This window comes from Aquarana catesbeiana, linkage group LG10 (assembly GCF_042186555.1).
Source record: "Aquarana catesbeiana isolate 2022-GZ linkage group LG10, ASM4218655v1, whole genome shotgun sequence".
Lineage (NCBI taxonomy): Eukaryota > Metazoa > Chordata > Amphibia > Anura > Ranidae > Aquarana > Aquarana catesbeiana.
In genome coordinates, this window is record NC_133333.1 from 257,337,595 (window position 1) to 257,356,717 (window position 19,123).

Here is a 19,123-nt window from a genome sequence, read left to right on the forward strand (position 1 = left end):
TAATCTTCAGACGGACCTGTACATGTTATTTCCTGAGCAGAAGGACCTTGCGGGGGCTGCAGGATTTCAGTCCTTCACGGTGTAGTGTGTTACCGATTGTTTTCTTGGTGACTATGGTCCCAGCTGAGATCATTGACAAGATTCTCCCGTGTAGTTCTGGGCTGATTCCTCACCGTTCTCATGATCATTGAAACTCCACGAGGTGAGATCTTCCATGGAGCCCCAGACCGAGGGAGATTGACAGTTATTTTGTGTTTCTTCCATTTGTGAATAATTGCACCAACTGTTGTCACCCTCTCACCAAGCTGCTTAGCGATGGTCTTGTAGCCCATTCCAGCCTTGTGTAGGTCTACAATCTTGTCCCCGACATCCTTGGACAGCTCTTTGGTCTTGGCCATGGTGGAGAGATTGGAATCCGATTGATTGCTTCTGTGGACAGGTGTCTTTTATACAGGTAACAAGCTGAGATTAGGAGCACTCGAGATTTGGAGCACTCCCTTTAAGAGAGTGTTCCTAGTCTCAGCTCGTTACCTGAAACAACAAAACAACATTAGTAACATGATGAATCTATACCAAACGAAACAAATGTTTCCGTTCTGCACATGTCATGTGACAGCTGGATATCGAAAAAGGGACTTGGATGTTTTTTGTAATTAAAATAATTCCAGAGCCGTCGTCCACATACAGAGATAGATGGGAGAATGTACATTAACCACTTGCTGACCGCCCTATAGGAGTTTTACTGCTACAGGGTGGCCACTGTGCGCCGGATCATACAGAGTCTAAGGAATAGAAACCAAAGAGAATGTGAAGGAGGGTGCGCCAACATCACAAGCAGGCATGTTCCAGGATCGCCAGGTTACAGATAGAAGAGACTAAGCAATAGAAACCAAAGAGAATGTGAAGGAGGGTGTTCCAATATCACAAGCAGGCATGTTCCAGGATCGCCAGGTTACAGATAGAAGAGACTAAGCAATAGAAACCAAAGAGAATGTGAAGGAGGGTGCGCCAACATCACAAGCAGGCATGTTCCAGGATTGCCAGGTTACAGATAGAAGAGACTAAGCAATAGAAACCAAAGAGAATGTGAAGGAGGGTGTTCCAACATCACAAGCAGGCATGTTCCAGGATCGCCAGGTTACAGATAGAAGAGACTAAGCAATAGAAACCAAAGAGAATGTGAAGGAGGGTGTTCCAATATCACAAGCAGGCATGTTCCAGGATCGCCAGGTTACAGATAGAAGAGACTAAGCAATAGAAACCAAAGAGAATGTGAAGGAGGGTGCGCCAACATCACAAGCAGGCATGTTCCAGGATCGCCAGGTTACAGATAGAAGAGACTAAGCAATAGAAACCAAAGAGAATGTGAAGGAGGGTGCGCCAATATCACAAGCAGGCATGTTCCAGGATCGCCAGGTTACAGACAGAAGAGACTAGGGAATAGAAACCAAAGAGGATGTGAAGGAGGGTGTTCCAATATCACAAGCAGGCATGTTCCAGGATCGCCAGGTTACAGATAGAAGAGACTAAGCAATAGAAACCAAAGAGAATGTGAAGGAGGGTGTTCCAACATCACAAGCAGGCATGTTCCAGGATCACCAGGTTACAGACAGAAGAGACTAAGGAATAGAAATACATGACCTGGCTCTACCAGATAGCGGGCGCAAGCGCGCACTGCCGCGTTTCTCTCCCGAAGGCATTATACACACCGGGAGCCGATCAGCAGATACCGCAAACTTGATGTCCGACAGCACCCGCCGATCGTTCGGTATACTGGCAGAACGGCAGGAGCGAAGGCATGGATGCCGTGTCTCTGCAAAGCGGGGACTAGGATCCATATCTTCCCCTAGTAAAAGCACCCTCCCCCCTACACTGTACGAAAACACTGGCTAGTCACACAGTTAACCCTTTGATCGCCCCCCCCCCTATGATTAACCCCTTCCCAGCTAGTGTCATTAGTACAGTGAGAGTGCATATTTTTAGCACTGATCACTGGATTAGTGTCACTGGTTCCATCAGTGTCAAAAGCGTCAGTTAGTGTCAAAATGTCAGTCCCACTATAAGTCGCTAATTGCCGCCATTACTAGTAAAAAAAATAAATAAAAAAATAATCCCGTAGTTTGCAGAGGCGGTAACTTTTTCACAAACCAATCAATATACACTTATTGGGTTTTTTTTTTTTTAACAAAAATATGTAGCAGAATACATATTGGCCTAAACTGATGAAGAAATTTGATTTTGTACATTTTTTTAATTGGATGTGTTTTGTAGCAGAAAGTAAAAAAAGTGTTTTTTTTTTTTTTTTTTAAATTGTTGGCCTTTTTTTGTCTATAGCGCAAAAAATAAAAAAAAATCACCAAAAGAAAGATGTATTTGTGGGGAAAAATGACATAAAATTGATTTGGGTACAGCGTCTCACGTCAGCGCAATTGTTAATTAAAGTGACGCAGCGCCCTATCGCAAAAAAGGGCCGGGTCATGAATGGGGGGGAGGGGGGGGGGGGTAAATTTTCCGGAGCTGAAGTGGGTAAACAGCGTGTGTTTAGTGTCACTTTAAATCCCACCTTTTCTGCCCACACCTATATGTGCTACACAGTCAGCAAGAGGTTAACATCGGCCCAAAATTCAGCTTTATTACGTTTCTCCCCCTCCAAGACATTTGCAGCGTTGCGGTCCTGGAACGGTTGTCGCTATATATATCGTTTTATGTCCGCACCTCGGGAACAGCGACTTTGCTTTCATGAGTTCTGTGCTTTACACTAAACTACATTTTAATGGCCCAATAAATGGTCCTAGAAAAATGAGATTCATTGTGCAAAAAAAATGAGATTCATTGTGCGTGAATAGTATAGAGCAGAAAAACACTTCATTGGTGGGGGAGGGGGGCTTTTGCCACAATCTGCAAGTATGTACGGCGCACACTTACCTACCCCCTCCTGTGCTGTCCTCCAATGACGATGGGTCCAAAAACTTGTCTCCACCTTACCCCCCCCCCCCCCATAAGAGGGGCTTGCAAATGGCTTGCCAAAAGCAGAAGTCCCTGCCCCACTCCTCTCCTGTTAGAATAGTGACCCTCCTGCTGAGACTTTATCCCTCCCCCCATCTCGTGCCCCACTCCATGCCAGAGGCCTCCTCCTCCCGACATTCCCAGCTGATAACCTTTATATCCCCCAAAGGAAGGAATGTCCACAAGTAAATAGGGTTGCATATAGGCATAAAAAGTCGCATCACACCACCATACTATCCGGGGTCACATGACAGCACCTTCTCAATCACATTTAGTGGAGGGTCTGCAGTAGTCACATGTGAAAGCATGGTGCAGCCCTTTAAGAAAGCCATCTTCCCTCAAACAGTCTCCACCCGGGGTCATCAGCACTGACCGGAATGGGATCTTTGCAGTCACCTCCTCCATGGGTGGCACCTCTCCCGGGACCTTCCAGGGGGGATAGCCTCACTCAGGGGACTCTTGGCCTGCCCTAAAAGGCATTTGGGATCCAGTCCCGGCCCCCACCTCCATAATAGTCAGGAAATCTACAGCCTGCTCTTCTGGGTGCAGGAATACCCCTCCCCAGACTCCAGCCCTGTCCGGGGCCTCCACTTGCTGGCTACATCTTCCTGATGGTGGGGTCTCTGACTCCCATGCCCCAGCTGCAATCAGGCTCCTCCCAACCTGGTTTATACACTCACTGGCCACTTTATTGGGTCCTCCTTGCTAGTAGGGGGTTGGATCCCCTTTGGCCTTCATTCTTGGTGGTGTAGATACAACAAGGTGTTGGAAACGTTCCTCAGAGATTTTGCTCCTCAGTGACATGATAACATCACATCCCAAAGGTCCTCTACTGGATGAGAGACCATTGGAGTACAGGGACCTCATTGTCCAGTGGTGAGATGATTGGAGCTTTGTGACATGGTGCATTATCCTGCTGGAAGGAGCCATCAGAAGATGGGGGCACTGTAGTCATAAAGGGATGGACATGGTCAGCAACAATACTCAGGTACCCCATCCCCCACACCATTACACCCCCACCACCAGCCTGAACCAGTAATAACCCATCCCCCACACCATTACACCCCCACCACCAGCCTGAACCGGTGATACCCCATCCCCCACACCATTACACCCCCACCACCAGCCTGAACCGGTGATACCCCATCCCCCACACCATTACACCCCCACCACCAGCCTGAACCGGTGATACCCCATCCCCCACACCATTACACCCCCACCACCAGCCTGAACCGGTGATACCCCATCCCCCACACCATTACACCCCCACCACCAGCCTGAACCGGTGATACCCCATCCCCCACACCATTACACCCCCACCACCAGCCTGAACCGGTGATACCCCATCCCCCACACCATTACACCCCCACCACCAGCCTGAACCGGTGATACCCCATCCCCCCACACCATTACACCCCCACCGCCAGCCTGAACCGGTGATATCCCATCCCCCACACCATTACACCTCCACCACCAGTCTGAACCGGTGATATCCCATCCCCCACACCATTACACCCCACCACCAGCCTGAACCGGTGATACCCCATCCCCCACACCATTACACCCCCACCACCAGCCTGAACCGGTGATACCCCATCCCCCACACCATTACACCCCCACCACCAGCCTGAACCGGTGATACCCCATCCCCCACACCATTACATCCCCACCACCAGCCTGAACCGGTGATATCCCATCCCCCACACCATTACACCCCCACCACCAGCCTGAACCGGTGATATCCCATCCCCCACACCATTACACCCCCACCACCAGCCTGAACCGGTGATATCCCATCCCCCACACCATTACACCCCCACCACCAGTCTGAACCGGTGATATCCCATCCCCCACACCATTACACCCCCACCACCAGCCTGAACCGGTGATATCCCATCCCCCACACCATTACACCCCCACCACCAGCCTGAACCGGTGATATCCCATCCCCCACACCATTACACCCCCACCACCAGCCTGAACCAGTGATATCCCATCCCCCCCACCATTACACCCCCACCACCAGCCTGAACCGGTGATACCCCATCCCCCACACCATTACACCCCACCACCAGCCTGAACCGGTGATATCCCATCCCCCACACCATTACACCCCCACCACCAGCCTGAACCGGTGATATCCCATCCCCCACACCATTACACCCCCACCACCAGCCTGAACCGGTGATATCCCATCCCCCACACCATTACACCCCCCACCACCAGCCTGAACCGGTGATATCCCATCCCCCACACCATTACACCCCCACCACCAGCCTGAACCGGTGATATCCCATCCCCCACACCATTACATCCCCACCACCACCAGCCTGAACTGGCGATACCCCATCCCCCACACCATTACACCCCCACCACCAGCCTGAACCGGTGATATCCCATCCCCCACACCATTACACCCCCACCACCAGCCTGAACCGGTGATACCCCATCCCCCACACCATTACACCCCCACCACCAGCCTGAACCGGTGATACCCCATCCCCCACACCATTACACCCCCACCACCAGCCTGAACCGGTGATATCCCATCCCCCACACCATTACACCCCCACCACCAGCCTGAACCAGTGATATCCCATCCCCCCCACCATTACACCCCCACCACCAGCCTGAACCGGTGATATCCCATCCCCCACACCATTACACCCCCACCACCAGCCTGAACCGGTGATATCCCATCCCCCACACCATTACACCCCCACCACCAGACTGAACCGGTGACACCTCATCCCCCACACCATTACACCCCACCACCAGCCTGAACCGGTGATACAAGGCAGGATGGATCCATGCACCAAATTCTGACCCCACCATCTGAATGTCGGAGGTGAAATCCAGACTCATCAGACCAGGCAACGTTCTTCCAATCTTCTATTGTCCAATGTTGGTGATCCTGTGCCAATTGTACCCTCAGTTTCCTGTTCTTAGCTGACAGGAGTGGCACCCGGTGTGGTCTTCTGCTACTGTAGCCCATCTGCTTCAAGGTTGGATGTGTTGTTTGTTCAGAGATGGTATTCTGCATACCTTGGATGTAACGAGGGGTTATTTGAGTTACTGTTGCCTTTCTATCATCTGGAACCAGTCTGCCCATTCTCCTCTGACATCAACAGGGCATTTTCCTCCACACAACTGCCGCTCACTGGATATTTTCTCTTTTTCCCACCATTCTCTGTAATCCCCGAGAGATGGTTGTGTGTGAAAATCCCAGAAATACTCAGACCAGCCCGTCTGCCACCAACAACCATCCCACGTTCAAAGTCACTTCAATCCCATTTCTACCCCATTCTGATGCTCGGTTTGAACTTTATCAAGTCATCTTCACCACGTCTAGATGTCTGAATGCATTGAGTTGCTGCCATGTGATTGGCTGATTAGCAATTTGTGTTACCAAGCAACTGAACAGGTGTTCCTAATCATGTGGCTGGTGAGTGTATGTGGAGCCTGACTCACGCATGACATCACTACAGGGGGGCTATAACTAAAAGGGGCCTAACACCTGATGACACTATTTCCCATAACCAGACACTTTTCTGGGAAAGAGCCACCCACTGGCAGACTAGCTGACTGCACCTGCCTACACTCTGGCGCCGCCATCTCCACTTGCAATCCTCTTGGACCACTACGGATGATGTAACTCAGGAGTTACATTGCCCCTGGTCCAAATGAGCCGACAGCGCATGCAACATTCAGTGTTCACAGAAAATAAAAATTGCCGAGGTAAGGAAGACGTTTTCTTGGCCAGAGAAACTTTGTCTGCCCAAAATCCCAACCTCCCAGCAATTCTATGTTTTTTTTAAGGTTTTAACTCCACTTTATTCCAATCTGAACCAGAAAAAAAGTTAATTATTTTATCTTAATGGAAAATCCAGCAGATTAGAATGTATGTCCCACAAATTACAGCTCTCAGACTCTTCTCACAATGTCCTTTAATAGTCCCTCCGATGGATGCGATCAAATATAAATTGATGTCTTAGTAATAAACTTTAACACAATTTACAAGGGCAAAATGGAGCATTGATTTCAGATAATAAAAGAGGTGAGTGCCGGCAGTGCGGAGAGCCGAGCGAGAGACCGCCGAATAAAAGAAATGATTTTTATTTGCAGTTATAGGGTGTGCCGTGTGCCGTGTTGTAGTATTATATACAGTTGTGTGATACAGTGGAGGAGCGTCCATAAAGGGCGCAGGAGTGCCGTCCCCCCCCCGTCTCCTGGCACCGCTCTAATCACCATAGATATGCAATATACATTGCATGAATCTATCTATTCTTTGTGACCTTTGCGTGTCTCTTCTCGTCTCTTCTGCTCCCCTTCCCTTCTTCTCTTCTCCTCTGTTCTCCTCCCCTCCCCTCCTCTTTTTCTCTTCTCTCCTCTCCTCTTCTCTTCTCCTCTCCTATTCTGTTCTCTCCTTCTCTTCCTCTGGTCTCTTCTACTCTTCTCTTTTTCTCTCCTTCTCTTCTCTTCTCTTCTCGCCTCGCCTCGCCTCGCCTCTCCTCTTCTCTTCTCCTTCCCTCTTCTCTTCTCCTCTCTTCTCCTCCCCTCCTCTTTTTCTCTTCTCTTCTCTCCTTCTTATGCCCTTCTCTTCTCTTCTCTTCTCTTCTCTTCTCGTCTCGTCTCGTCTCGTCTCTTCTCTTCTCTCCTCTCCTCTCCTTTCCTCTTCTCTTCTCTTCCCCTCCCCTCCCCTCCCCTCCTCTTTTTCTCTTCTCTTATCTCCTTCTTATGCTCTTCTCTTCTCTTCTTTTCTCTTCTCTTCTCTTCTCTTCTCTTCTCTTCTCTTCTCTTCTCTTCTCTTCTCTTCTCTTCTCTTCTCTTCTCCTCTCCTCTCCTCTCTTCTCTCCTCCTCTCCTCTCTTCTCTTATCCTTCCCTCTTCTCTTCTCTCCTTCTCTTCTTCTCCTCTCCTCTTATCCTCTTCTCTTCTCTTCTCTTCTCTTCTCTTCTCTTCTCTCCTTCTTCTCCTCTTCTCTTATCCACTCCTCTTCTCTTCTTCTCTCCTTCTTCTTCTCTTCTCTTCTCCTTCTCTTCTCCTCTCTCCTTCTCGTCTCGCCTCTCCTCTTATCCTGTCCTCTTCTCTTCTTTTTCTCTTCTCTTCTCTCCTTCTTATGCTCTCCTCTTCTCTTCTCCTTCCCTCCCCTCCTCTTTTTCTCTTCTCTCCTTCTTATGCTCTTCTCTTCTCTTCTCTTCTCTTCTCTCCTCCTCTCCTCTCTTCTCTTATCCTTTCCTCTTCTCTCCTTTCCTTCTCTTCTCCTCCCCTCCCCTCCTCTTTTTCTCTTCTCTCCTTCTTAAGCTCTTCTCTTCTCTTCTCTTCTCTTCTCTTCTCTTCTCTTCTCTTCTCTTCTCTTCTCCTCTCCTCTCTTCTCTTCTCCTTTCCTCTTCTCTTCTCTCCTTCTCTTCTTCTCCTCTCCTCTCCTCACCTCTCTCCCCCTCTCCTCTCTTCTCTTATCCTTTCCTCTTCTCTTCTCTCCTTCTCTTCTTCTTCTCTTCTTTTCTCTTCTCTTCTCTTCTCTTCTCTTCTCTTCTCTTCTCTTCTCTTCTCCTCTCCTCTCTTCTCCTCTCCTCTCTTCTCTTCTCCTTTCCTCTTCTCTTCTCTCCTTCTCTTCTTCTCCTCTTCTCTTCTCTTCTCTTCTCTTCTCTTCTCTTCTCTTCTCTTCTCTTCTCTTCTCTTCTCTTCTCTTCTCTCCTTCTTCTCCTCTTCTCTTATCCACTCCTCTTCTCTTCTTCTCTCCTTCTTCTTCTCTTCTCTTCTCTTCTCTTCTCTTTTCTTCTCTTCTCTTTTCTTCTCTTCTCTTCTCTTCTCTTCTCTTCTCTTCTCTTCTCTTCTCCTTCTCTTCTCTCCTTCTTCTCCTCTTCTCTTATCCACTCCTCTTCTCTTCTTCTCTTCTCTTCTCTTCTCTTCTCTTCTCTTCTCTTCTCTTCTCTTCTCTTCTCCTTCTCTTCTCTTCTCTTCTCTCCTTCTCATCTCGCCTCTCCTCTCCCCTCCCCCTCTTGTCTCCTTTTTCTCGTCTCCTCTCCTATCCTTCTTCTCTCCTCTCCTTCTTCTCCTCTCTCTCTTATAGATCAGACTGCTTGGCTTACATTTTCTGAAGCAATGGATACAGTCCAAACTATGAGGAACAGCCACGGGTACTGTGATAAAGATAATGGCAGATTATGACTATTTCTCTTACTGTCGGTCTCTCCTCTCTCCTCCGCCTTGTGTTGGCTCTGAGGCTTGTGTAGGGTCTTGCTGTGTTTACAGTGGCCCCGACCTCCTTTCTCTATCTCAGACTCAGGAGGGTTGTACTGTTAGACGATGTGAGAGTGCATCTATGGTTTCCATGACAGCCCGCTTTCCATACTAGGGAGCGGGTGACAATGTGGCTCCACCCTGCTGATGAAGTCCCGTAGGACGTAACGCGTACGGGAGGAGGAGCCACAGTTTCAGACGTCACCTGCTGCTATCCTGACTAGCAGACACAGAATCGGCATTGTGTTTACATGCTTTCGATCAAGAGGAATGTTTGTAGGTGTCCTACTTTATAATGAAGCCTTCTATTTTTAGATTAAACAGAGAGCACATTGATTCTTTCATTTATTCACCTGTGACCAGGATTGATGCGAATATCGAGAACCCTTGTTATCTATGTGTATACCCCGAAGTGGGAAAAGCATTCACGGACCATCCTGTTTGTTCAGGGGTCATTTACATGAGATGAACGAGCAACTTGCCTGTTGGTGGTGGAAGCAGTCACCCTGGGTGCAAGTGGATTTCAATATACAGGTTCATCTCATAAAATCTGAACATAATCAAAAAGTTATTTCAGTAATTCAATTCAAAAAGTGAATTGATCATATATTTTATATAGATGCGTTACACACAAAGTGATATATTTCAAGCATTTCTTTCTTTTAATTTTGATGATTATGGATTACAGTGAGTGAAAACCCAAAATTCAGTATCTCAAAAAACCTGAATATTACATAAGACCAATAAAAAAGGATTTATAATGATTTATAATACAGAAATGTTGTCTTGGTGAGAAGTCTGTCCATGTACAGTATAGGATGCACTCAATACTTGGTCGGGGCTTCTTTAGCATAAATTACGGCATCAATGTGGCGTGGCATGGAGGAGATCAGCCTGTGGCACTGCTGAGGTGTTATGGAAGTCCAGGTTGCTTTGATGGCGGCCTTCAGCTCTCCTGCATTGTTGGATTTGGTGTCTCTCATCTTTCTCTTGACAATACCCCACAGATTCTCTATGGGGTTTAGGTCTGGCGAGTTTGCTGGCCAGACCTATGATCCCATGATCATGTGACCAGGTAATGGTAGTTTTGGCAGTGAGGGCAGATGCCAAGTCCTGCTTGAAAATGGAAATCAGCATCTCCATAAAGCTGGTCAGCAGAGGGAAGCATGAAGAGCTCCAGAATTTCCTGCTAGAGGGCTGCTCTGACTTTGGACTTGATAAAACACAGAGGACCAACACCAGCAGATGACACGGCTCCCCAAATCATCATGGACTGTGAAAAATGTTGCATTTCATTTGGAAATCGAGGTCCTAGATTCTGGAGGAAGAGTGGAGAGGCACAGAATCCAAATTGCATGAGGTCCAGTGTGAAGTTTCCACAGTCAGTGATGGTTTGGGGAGCCATGTCATCTACTGGTGTTGGTCCTCTGTGTTTTATCAGGTCCAAAGTCAACACAGCCCTCTAGCAGGAAATTCTAGAGCACTTCATGCTTCACTCTGCTGACCAGCTTTATGGAGATGCCGATTTTCATTTTCCAGCAGGACTTGGCACCTCCCACACTGCCAAAACGACCAATACCTGGTCACATGATCATGGTATCACTGTGCTTGATTGGCCAGCAAACTTGCCTGGCCTAAACCCCCATAGAGAATCTGTGGGGTATTGTCAAGAGGAAGATGAGAGACACCAAACCCAACAATGCAGATGAGCTGAAGGCCACTAGCAAAGCAACCTGGGCTTCCCTTAACACCTCAGCAGTGCCACAGGCTGATCACCTCCATGCCACGCCGCATTGATGCCGTAATTCATGCAAAAGGATACTTTTCACTAAGCCAACATTTCTGTATTAAAAATCCTTTTTTCTTATTGGTCTTATGTAATATTCAGATTTTCTGAGATACTGAACTTTGGGGTGTCACTAGTTGTAAGCCATAATTATCAAAATTAAAAGAAATAAATGCTTGAAATCTATCACTCTGTGTGTAACACATCCATATAAAATATAGGAGTTTCACTTTTTAAATTGAATTACTGAAATAAATAACATTTCTGATAATATTCTAATTTTATGAGATGCACTCACGTGGATGTTTCTATCTTTATATGGACTCTGTCTTTGACATTTGGCTTTGGATTGTTTTTAGCAGTTTATGCCTAACCCTTTGTTTGAATGTTTATTTATAATATGAACGTATTTATTGCACTGCGCTGTCTTTGATTTTATTTTGTCTTTGGCGTCTGTGAAATTATCCTCTTAGTTTTCAGCTTGCAATATTCTTCATCAATATTTTTTAAAGGTACAGAATTGCGCTGACTGTTTACTTCCTCGAATGGATACAATATCTGCAAACATCGAAGGATTATTGGCTGCCTCGGGGCCCACTCCATGCAGAAAGTAAATAGCGGAGAGGTTGTTAAATCTTTTATTTTTCTGAACAATGAGGAGGAAGAGTTATATTCTGGTTTTCGGAGTCTCACGGTGACCATATTTCATTTTGAAGAATTTCATCCAAAACTTTCCATCTCATTTATAGCTCAATTATAAGTGACCTACTTGTACTTGCCAAGTCTCCGAGATCAATTAAACATTCCCCAGACAGAGGACTGGACAACGCCACGGCTTACAACATTTGTCTCTCTCTCTCTGCAGGGTTGGTTTATTAAAGCAAAAGAAAATGAACATGATCGTTCTGTTTTTGCCCTCAGCGACCAATCATGTTTCATCGTTCATCTTATGGAAAAATAAAAGAAGTATTCTGATTGGTCACTGAGGGCAACAACTGGTTTTCTCATTTTTTTCCCTCCGGTTTGAATGAATTAGACCCAGGGCAATTGTCCCCCCTTATTCACCCCCCTGAGAAAATATTACCGACTCCGAGTCTCACACTCAGAATCAGCAGCAGGGGCGCCGAGACCCTCCTGTTGTTGCACCGGCCTCTACTGTTGTTGTTGTTGCACAGGCCTCTACTGCCTGCCGTACTGGTTGCTATCGCCTGCTGCTTGGTGTCTAGCAACCAGTGACGTCACGTCCAAGGAGGAGAGCGAGGCCCCAGCATTCAGAGCAGAGGAGGTTTTAACTTCTTCCTTGTTCACGCCTATTGAATGTTGGCTCCACCCACATCCTCCCTCCATCTTCTCCAGCAGGGGACGTGAGGGAAGAGAACTGTGCCAGCCAGCCTGCCAGGATTAGACTACAGAGGTTAGTGAAGGCTCATTTTAAAGCTTAGATACAGCCACTTAAAAATAAGCAAATTCTTGAATAGCTATAGCCTGCCCACAGGTTCTTAGTTAAAGTGGATGTAAACCCACTCCCATCTTTTTTAAAGTACTGCCATAGGGGTGATCTATAAGGATATACATGCCTCCTGCATGTATCTTTACCTTTCAAATGTCTCCCCTTTAGCTGTTTGGAGCCCCCAAAAACGCCGGATTCAGTGGGCGGGTCCGTTGTACGGCGCTTGGTGGGCGGAGTCAACACATCACCAGACTCTCTGCCCACCTCTACACTCGTGCCTGGCCGGAGTGAAAACGCGCGCACAGGAGAAGAGGAGCGCGCTCATGGCTCCTGTCACTGTCCAGTGACAGTCGGGGATGATCGGTGCGGCGGGGACAGCTGTGAGCACGGATCCCCCTGAGGAGGCAGAGAAGGAGAAGCAGCTGATCAAACGCCATGCAGGGAGATCGGTGCTCACGGCTGTCCCTCCGCTGCACCGATCACCCCCGACTGTCCTCCTCCAGCGCCTGACCTGTTCTCTCCACCACCACCACCTCCCCTTCTTCTCTGGCCCCCCTCCTGGCCTTATCCGCCGCTGTGTCTTCCTCCTCCTCCCCCCTCATCCCCCGCAGCTGACTCCCCTCCATTCCAGCGGGCTCTGTCAGGATGGAGAGCGGAGGAAAGGACGGAAACGCTATACATGTCATTTACTTGGGGGGGGGGGAGCTGCTGGACACAGCTATATATATATATAAATAACTGTGTCCAGCAGCAAACCCCCCCCCCCCCCCCCCATCAGACCAGTGGAGATTATGTGGAACAGCCAATCCTGGCAGAGCAGCAGAAGAAAGGAGTGGGAGGGAATTAATTACTGCCTGTGTCTTACTTAGGCTAGTGCACGAGATATGTAAATCACCTGTCACTCACAGCAAGGGGGAGGATTTGACAAAGTTTTTCTCAGTTTGTCAAGAATTTTCTCACTGAACAATAAAAGGGGATTGCTCAGAGATGGATTAACTCTGTGTGGCAAGACTGGGCTCAAATGATAGGAAATCTTATACTCTACAAAATGACATAACATTTTTTTATTTTTTTTTTTCGGGTTTACATCCACTTTAAACTCTTATATATATAGATTGCTCTCCCAGGCAGAACCTGGACTAGTACTGGCAGTGCTCCCCCCAAGACTAGACTCCGGATCCACCCCTGATTACACCTTGTGTCTGTTCTGATTGCGGATATCGAAATAAAAAGTATGGCGAGGAGAAAGATTTTTGTTGAATATCACCAAAATGATATAATTTTCCTTAGAACATTTATTAATGACTGTTCCATGTTTTATTGTCGTTTCTATGCAGACTTCTAAAGGCTTCCTGTATTAGTGGTGTGTAATGGGAACCACGTTCCGCACTGCATGCCCTCCATATGTACATATAACCAAGTGGTGGGGGACCACGTGCACTCTTAAACCTATTGCTGCTCAGACATAGGATGGTCTCCTAGACCAGTTGTCTCCAAATGCAGCCCAAGGACGAGATGAAGCTCCTTGCCTGCCTTTATCTGGCCCTTGGAATACTATCACTCCCACTGATACAAGGCACTGTTCTACCCACTGAGGCACCATTCCTTTGACTGGCACCAATGATGGGGCACTATTCCTTTGATTGGCACCAATAATGGGGCACTTTTACTTCCATTGACACAAACAATAGGGAATTATACCATCCAATGACAGAAACAATAGGGTACTATTCCTCCCTTAATGCCAACAATAGGGCACTATTCCTTCCATTGATGATAACAGTATGGCACTATTCCTCCCATAAACATCAATGATGGGGCACTATTCCTCCCATAAACATCAATGATTGGGCACTATTCCTCCCATAAACATCAATGATTGGGCACTATTCCTCCCATTGACACAAATGATGGGGCACTATTCCTCCCATAAACATCAATGATTGGGCACTATTCCTCCCATTGACACAAATGATGGGGCACTATTCCTTTGAATGAAACCAAAGATGGGGGACTATTCCCTCCACTGACACCAACTAAGAGCCACTATACCCTCCCACTGACACCAACAATGGGGCACTATACCATCCATTGACACCAACAATAGGGCACTATTCCATCCATTGACACCAACAATGGGACACTGTTCCTCCCACAGACACCAATAGGGCACTATTTCTTCCATTGAGACCAACTATGAGGCACTATAACCCCCGTTGACACTAACAATAGGGAACTATTCCTTGCACCAATATCAACGATGGGGCACTATTCCTCCCACTGACAACAATCATGGGGCACTATTCCGCCCATTTACACCAATCATGGGACACTATTCCTCCTACTGACACCAATCATGGGGCACTATTCCTCCACCAATATCAACAGTGGGGCACTATTCCTCCCACTGACACCAACCATGAGGTACTATCCCTTTGAATTGCACCAAAGATGGGGCACTATTCCTTCCACTGACACCAACTATGATGCACTATACCCTCCCACTGACACCAACAATAGGGCACTATACCATGCATCGACACCAACAATAGGGCACTATTCCATCTGTTGACACCAACAATGGGGCACTGTTCCTCCCACAGACAACAATAGGGCACTATTTCTTCCATTGAGACCAACAATGGTGCGCTATTCCTTCTGTTGACACCAGCGATGGGGCACTATTCCTCCCACCGACCCCAATGATGGAGCACTATTCCTCCCCCTAATGACCACAGTTTTCTTACTCCCACTGACAACTAAGCATGAGCCATTTTCTGCCCTAGACCTACCAGGGCACTTTGGACACAGGATCCTCCTCAGGGTGCCCTTTGGAACCTGCCAAAATACAGGCACACCCTGGAAGGCTCCCCATCTGGCCTAACCAGTACCTGCAAACAGTCTACCTTATGCCTTCCTCAGGCCTTACAGCAATGGACTCCAATAGCTGTCTCGCCCAGCAACGTCCACTCAAAGAGGATGTCCTGGGGTTAGGAGATGAGTCCAAACAATGAAGGCCTTTTACCTGTTAACTGAACCAGCTGATTTTTATATTTTCATACTTTAGTCACCCCAGAGGTGATAGCACATTCCTTGCAAACAATAAACAGAGCAATGACAAAAGGAGAGCCAGGTTGAGGAACCTGTACCTTTTTTAGGAGTTTTCCAGAATCTGGCATCCCATGAAAAGGGAATGTGAGTATACTGAAGAGCACTGCACATTTCCTCCCCTGCTTTCCCCCTAAGGAGAACCTTCAAGATATTGAGCCTCATAGTCTACATCTTTAGTCACCCAGACACTTCTCATGACATCCAACCCTGAGTGGCCTTTTGACAATTTCTAGAGCCTTTCTTCCCAAGATGCCCCACACTGACATGAGCAGGGCTGGGACTACCTACTCTCTGTGGTCACACCCCAACATTCATATTAGAGTCATTCTTCCCAGGATGCCCCACACTGGCATGGGCAGGGCTGGAACTACCTCACTCTCTCTGGACACACCCCAACATTCATATTAGAGCCCTTCTTCCCAAGATGCCCCACACTGGCATGGGCAGGGCTGGAACTACCTCACTCTCTGTGGACACACCCCAACATTCATATTAGAGTCATTCTTCCCAAGATGCCCCACACTAACATGAGCAGGGCTGGAACTACCTACTCTCTGTGGTCACACCCCAACATTCATATTAGAGTCATTCTTCCCAAGATGCCCCACACTGGCATGGGCAGGGCTGAAACTACCTCACTCTCTGTGGACACACCCCAACATTCATATTAGAGCCCTTCTTCCCAAGATGCCCCACACTGGCATGGGCAGGGCTGGAACTACCTCACTCTCTGTGGACACACCCCAACATTCATATTAGAGCCCTTCTTCCCAAGATGCCCCACACTGGCATGGGCAGGGCTGGAACTACCTCACTCTCTGTGGACACACCCCAACATTCATATTAGAGTCATTCTTCCCAAGATGCCCCACACTGGCATGGGCAGGGCTGGAACTACCTACTCTCTGTGGTCACACCCCAACATTCATATTAAAATCATTCTTCCAAAGATGCCCCACACTGGCATGGGCAGGGCTGGAACTACCTCACTCTCTGTGGACACTCCCCGACATTCATATTAGAGCCCTTCTTCCCAAGATGCTCTTCACTGGCATGGGCAGGACTGGAACTACCTCACTCTCTGTGGACACACCCCACCCAGCCAGGACAAGTAGTGGGTAGAAGGGGCGGCTGCCCTGGGCGCAGCATGTATTGTAGGGATGGGGATGCCGCAAGTTCTCTCTACTGTAAGGCTGACAGGAGTAGTGACAGTGGCGTCACTACTTCTGTCAGCCCAGCGCTGGAAGCAGCAAGGAGAGGAGGAGAGAGCTGGGAGGAGTGCGGGCTGTGCTCTTTCTCCCCCTGCTCCTCATATGCTCGCACATAATGGGGGGGGGGGGGGGGGGCGCTATTTGGCATCTTTGCCTTGGGCACTGGATGATCTTATTCCAGCATTGCACCCCACTTCTACTCAGAGGGCCTCTAGTGGCTACTTAGAATACAACACTGCCTCCTCACTACAAGGGTTCCTGAGCCTACTCACAAGGCTAACTATGGAAACACCTATTGACCAACCTGAGCATTCCTGTGTCCCTACCATACCGTAGTATATCAGGAAATGGAATTGCTACCTAAAGAGACACAGCCGTCTTGCCCATGCAGAGCAAAATTACATTGTCTAGGCAACATCCCCATTATATATATACCTTGCCAGCGCCTCCTCTCAGCTCTTTCACTACCCAATGCTTTCCGATACGTGGGGGCATGGGATCTGCTCCCCTGTGTCATTGTCCAGCCCTAGCAGCCAATTTCCATGCTTGATCACTGTCACATGACCTAGGAATGGTGTCACCACTCTCCTGGGTTGCTCACAGTGCTGATTTCAGCGTTGTTGAAGAGGAAAGATCGTCAAGGGAGTGCAGGTAAGGTGAATATAGGGGAGTTAGAAAAAAGTCTCCAACTGGGGTCCAAGGGACTCATTGATAAGTGCCAAAGGACTGCATGTGGCTGCAGGTGGGATACCTGGTCTCCAGATAGACAGTAGACCACCCTGGTGGATGCAAGGCCCTCCAGCAACTACTGAAAGCACTCGTTGGTACAACTTTAGTCCTCTCTACATTCCAAGAAAGAAAGCCATGCCGTGCCGTATCCATCGCCCCAATACAATAGAGGAAAAGGGATACTGCATGCAGCAGCCTAAGTCAAATAAAGTGAACTCCCGGCAATATTTGTAATAAGGGAAGCAACAGAATAAACACACTCCATCATTCTGATCTGCTGGGCGAATGGGAATGAACACAATAAATTTCCTCGGAGTAAGATTGCATTGGACCTGTTCACAGACCGCGGTGGGTTTTAAAGAGATAAAGATAAAATAGACACTACTTTTCTTTTATGGTTCCATACCTGACAGATCTCAATGCCTGACGCACCTAAACGTCTGCCATAGGCAACTGAAGACAATGTCTGCATACAAATAGGCAGACTTTTCAGTGAGTACCTGAATTCTACTGCCCAAAATGTAAAGATGAACTCCGGGATAAGTAAATATCATCTAAATCCATTGGTCGTGTGTCTTCTTGAATCTCAGTGAGCTTTTTGTACTTCCTCCAGATCTGTACAGTAATCCAGTGTGAGACTTCCTGTAATAAAGACCGCCCACTGCTACTCTCTCTCCTTGTTCAGGGGGACTGGTCTTGTCTCCACCCCCTCCTGTTGTTTTCTGCAGGCAGCCTGTAGTGGGTGGAGCCTGCTGGGCCCCTCCCACAGTTCTGCTCTCTCTCTTTTTGCAGAGGGACTGGTCTTGTCTCCGCCCCTCCTGTTGTTTTCTGCAGGCAGCCTGTAGTGGGTGGAGCCTGCTGGGCCCCTCCCGCAGTTCTGCTCTCTCTCCTTGTGCAGAGGGACTGGTCTTGTCTCCGCCCCCTCCTGTAGTTTTCTTTATACAGCCTGTAGTGGGTGGAGCCTGCTGGGCCCCTCCCACAGTTCTGCTCTCTTTCCTTGTGCAGAGGGACTGGTCTTGTCTCCGCCCCCTCCTGTAGTTTTCTTTATACAGCCTGTAGTGGGTGGAGCCTGCTGGGCCCCTCCCGCAGCTCTGCTCTCTCTCCTTGTGCAGAGAGACTGGTCTTGTCTCCGCCCCCTCCTGTAGTTTTCTTTATACAGCCTGTAGTGGGTGGAGCCTGCTGGGCCCCTCCCACAGTTCTGCTCTCTCTCCTTTTGCAGAGGGACTGGTCTTGTCTCCGCCCCCTCCTGTGGTTTTCTTTATACAGCCTGTAGTGGGTGGAGCCTGCTGGGCCCCTCCCACAGCTCTGCTCTCTCTCTTTGTGCAGGGGGGCTGGTCTTGTCTCCGCCCCCTCCTGTAGTTTTCTGCAGTGGGTGGAGCCTGCTGGACCCCTCCCACAGCTCTGCTTTCTGCACATATACAGTAGCTCACAAAAGTGAGTACACCCCTCACATTTTTGCAAATATTTTATTATATCTTTTCATTGGTTAAATTGGCTTCCACCTAAACTGGCCCCGGTGTGTGTATGACTGTGGTGGGATTACCGCCTAATCCCTTTATTTACTGACAAATCGAAATTATACCGCTTC